This window comes from Dipodomys ordii, unplaced genomic scaffold (assembly GCF_000151885.1).
Source record: "Dipodomys ordii isolate 6190 unplaced genomic scaffold, Dord_2.0 Scaffold251, whole genome shotgun sequence".
Classification (NCBI taxonomy): Eukaryota; Metazoa; Chordata; class Mammalia; order Rodentia; family Heteromyidae; genus Dipodomys; species Dipodomys ordii.
The window spans coordinates 309,146-313,267 of record NW_012267467.1 but is presented as its reverse complement, the minus strand read 5'-3'; positions in this window follow the sequence as shown (position 1 = coordinate 313,267).

Genomic DNA, 4,122 nt, shown 5'->3' with positions numbered 1-4,122 from the left:
CCTCCTCCCAGAGGGATCCTGTCCTCCTCTCAGAGGGATCCGCTCGTCCTCCCAGAGGGATTTGCCCCTCCTCCCAGAGGGATCCACTCCTCCTCCCAGAGGGATCCACTCCTCCTCCCAGAGGGATCCACTCCTCCTCCCAGAGGGATCCTGTCTTTCTCCCAGAGGGATCCACTCCTCCTCCCAGAGGGATCCTGTCCTCCTCCCAGAGGGATCCGCTCCTCCTCCCAGAGGGATCCTGTCCTCCTCCCAGAGGGATCCTGTCCTCCTCCCAGAGGGGCCCGCTCCTCCTCCCAGAGGGATCCTGTCCTCTTCCCTAGGGATCCTGTCCTCCTCCCAGAGGGATCCTGTCCTCCCAGAGGGATCCTCTCCTCCTCCCAGAGTGATCCTGTCCTCCTCCCAGAGGGATCCTGTCCTCCTCCCAGAGGGATCCTGTCCTCCTCCCAGAGGGATCCTGTCCTCCCAGAGGGATCCTGTCCTCCCAGAGGGATCCTGTCCTCCTCCCAGAGGGATCCGCTCCTCCTCCCAGAGGGATCCGCTCCTCCTCCCAGAGGGATCCTGTCCTCCCTCCCTCTCGAGAGCCCCTCCCCCTCTGAGCCCCTGCCCCTGTTCCTTCCCCAGGGTTCTGCTGGTGGAGAGGAGTCTTGTCATTGCCTTGACCTTGGCCTACAATCTGGCCCCCAGCCCAGTCCCAGCTCAGGACTGTCAGCCATGTGACTATGGACTTGGTGGTGTGTGAGTGGATGCTCCCCGGAGCATGGGGTCCACAGACACAGTGTGACCGGGCCCGGGGCGCCTGGAGCCTGGTGAGCTGCCCCGAGAGGCTACGTCCCCCCCACTGTCCTTTTGTTCTCGTTCATGTTCTAGCTTCTCTGTCATGAAATGTGAAGAATGGCCACATTCAAAGTGTCCCCAACCTCTTAGGCTCCCACTCTGCCACTGGAAGTTAATAGTAAAACAGTGAAGCTGGGGGATGGTCAGTCCAGACAGGACAGCAGGGTGAGCTGGAGGACAGTCAGTCCAGACAGGACAGCAGGGTGAGCTGGAGGACAGTCAGTCCAGACAGGACAGCAGGGTGAGCTGGGGATGGTCAGTCCAGACAGGACAGCGGGGTGAGCTGGGGATGGTCAGTCCAGACAGGACAGCGGGGTGAGCTGGGGACGGTCAGTCCAGACAGGACAGCGGGGTGAGCTGGGGATGGTCAGTCCAAACAGGACAGCGGGGTGAGCTGGGGATGGTCAGTCCAGACAGGACAGCGGGGTGAGCTGGGATGGTCAGTCCAGACAGGACAGCGGGGTGAGCTGGAGGACAGTCAGTCCAGACAGGACAGCAGGGTGAGCTGGGGATGGTCAGTCCAGACAGGACAGCGGGGTGAGCTGGGGATGGTCAGTCCAGACAGGACAGCGGGGTGAGCTGGGGACGGTCAGTCCAGACAGGACAGCGGGGTGAGCTGGGGATGGTCAGTCCAGACAGGATAGCGGGGTGAGCTGGGGATGGTCAGTGGTCAGTCCAGACAGGACAGCGGGATGAGCTGGGGACGGTCAGTCCAGACAGGACAGCAGGATGAGCTGGAGGACGGTCAGTCCAGACAGGACAGCGGGGTGAGCTGGGGATGGTCAGTCCAGACAGGACAGCGGGGTGAGCTGGGGATGGTCAGTCCAGACAGGACAGCGGGGTGAGCTGGAGGACGGTCAGTCCAGACAGGACAGCGGGGTGAGCTGGAGGACGGTCAGTCCAGACAGGACAGCGGGGTGAGCTGGGACGGTCAGTCCAGACAGGACAGCGGGGTGAGCTGGAGGACGGTCAGTCCAGACAGGACAGCGGGGTGAGTGGGGCGTGTGAACTCGGGTGCAGGCTGAGCAAGGCTGTAGGTCCCCTAGACTAGCGCTCCTGCCTTGTTTTCAGCCCCTCTGGGTCCTGGTCAGGCGGGTCAGGTCACACCGCTGGTGGGCAGGGTGGGAGAGTCTGCTAGACACAGCCACGTGCTCGGTCTGGCTCTGAAGTGGACGCACGGGAGGGCGGGATGGCCGGGGGCGCCCAGCCTCAGTGTCTGTCTGGCTGGTGGAAATGGCACAAGATCTAGAATTCTAGGGACGGGAAGAGCGTCTGGGCTTTGAGCTTTGTCCTCAGCCGCTGTTCCTTAAATTTCTCCGGCCTGTAACACCACACAGGCCTGGCTTCTACTTGAGACTTTTTCCTCTACGGTGCTGCAATGCACACGGCTGCCACTAGGGGGCAGGTGTCTCCGCTCCCCTGGGGTCCCGCTCCCCTGGGGTCCCGCTCTCCTGGGGTCCCGCTCTCCTGGGGTCCCCGCTCTCCTGGGGTCCCGCTCTCCTGGGGTCCCGCTCTCCTGGGGTCCCATTCTCCTGGGGTCCCGCTCCCCTGGGGTCCCGCTCTCCTGGGGTCCCGCTCTCCTGGGGTCCCGCTCTCCTGGGGTCCCCGCTCTCCTGGGGTCCCCGCTCTCCTGGGGTCCCGCTCTCCTGGGGTCCCCGCTCCCCTGGGGTCCCGCTCTCCTGGGGTCCCCGCTCTCCTGGGGTCCCATTCCCCTGGGGTCCCGCTCTCCTGGGGTCCCCGCTCTCCTGGGGTCCCGCTCTCCTGGGGTCCCCGCTCCCCTGGGGTCCCGCTCCCCTGGGGTCCCGCTCTCCTGGGGTCCCCGCTCTCCTGGGGTCCCATTCCCCTGGGGTCCCATTCCCCTGGGGTCCCGCTCTCCTGGGGTCCCATTCCCCTGGGGTCCCATTCCCCTGGGGTCCCCGCTCTCCTGGGGTCCCCGCTCTCCTGGGGTCCCGCTCTCCTGGGGTCCCGCTCTCCTGGGGTCCCGCTCTCCTGGGGTCCCGCTCTCCTGGGGTCCCCGCTCTCCTGGGGTCCCATTCTCCTGGGGTCCCCGCTCTCCTGGGGTCCCGCTCTCCTGGGGTCCCGCTCCCCTGGGGTCCCCGCTCTCCTGGGGTCCCGCTCTCCTGGGGTCCCCGCTCTCCTGGGGTCCCGCTCTCCTGGGGTCCCCGCTCTCCTGGGGTCCCGCTCTCCTGGGGTCCTCCCCCCAGGACTGGGTGGCCGGCCCAGCTCTGCCCTGGGCTCTGCTCCACACTGTGGGCCTGACTGGCTGGGCCAGGAGGGGAGGAGGGTCCGGCTTAGGAGGCCGGAGCCCAAGCCTCCACAGGCAGTCACCAGTGCACATTTCAAGTAGCAACACAGCGGTTGTTGCTCTGTGCACAGAGCCCCCCACACAAGCGACTGTGCTCTTGCAGGTGAAACGTTGTATTTTAAGTCATTTCTCCCAGGAGCAGGCTTGGAGGGCAGCGCTCCACGCTCACTGCGTGCTGCCAGGGGGCTCCTCTGCGGAGGTGGTCCAGGCAGCTCCCGGGCCGCGGGGGAGGTGCTGTGTCTGAGTCTGCGCCTCCTCTGCTTTGTACCCGTCTACCTCCAAGAGCCATACGTTTCCCAGCTTCCCTTCTGAGAGAAGCTCATTGCTAAGATTCAGGACCATACTCACCTGAGGAAAGGCCCGGGGCCTTCCGTGCCAGCTCTCGGTGCTCGGGCTGTACTGGGAGCTTGGGGGTTGTGTCTGCTTTTGGCATCAGCGTGACGTGGCCGTGCATCCAGGACAGGTGGCCTGTCATTATTCTGGATGTTTCTGCACATGGCTAACATAAGCTGGTGGACTGTCCTCCCAATGTGGGTGGGCTCCTTCCCTGAATAGAGACAGTCCACCTTCCTGAGGGCCAGCGGCAGCCTTTACATTTGGCCTGCAGCCAGCGTCCTCTCAGTCTGTGTGATCGTGGGCGGGCTCCCCACGCTGCTCTTTCTCTGGAGGACTCTGTTACAGAGGTGAGATGAAGCACCCGTTTCCTCCTGTTGGTTGGGTTGGGAGCCTGTTGAGGCTGAGTGTTGGTGGAGTCTGCTGTGTCACGCCCATTGCCACACTCCTGTGGGTTCAGGAACAAATGTCCTCCACTGCCCTCACCAAGACCATAGTCCAGTGGGGAGCATGGAGGGAGAGGGAGGGGAGGGAGCAGAGAACACGGAGGGAGAGGGAGGGGAGGGAGGGGAAGGGGAGGGAGTGGAGAGCACTTTGGGAGAGGGAGGGGAGGGAGAGGGAGGGGAGAACATGAGGGAGAGGGAGGGGGA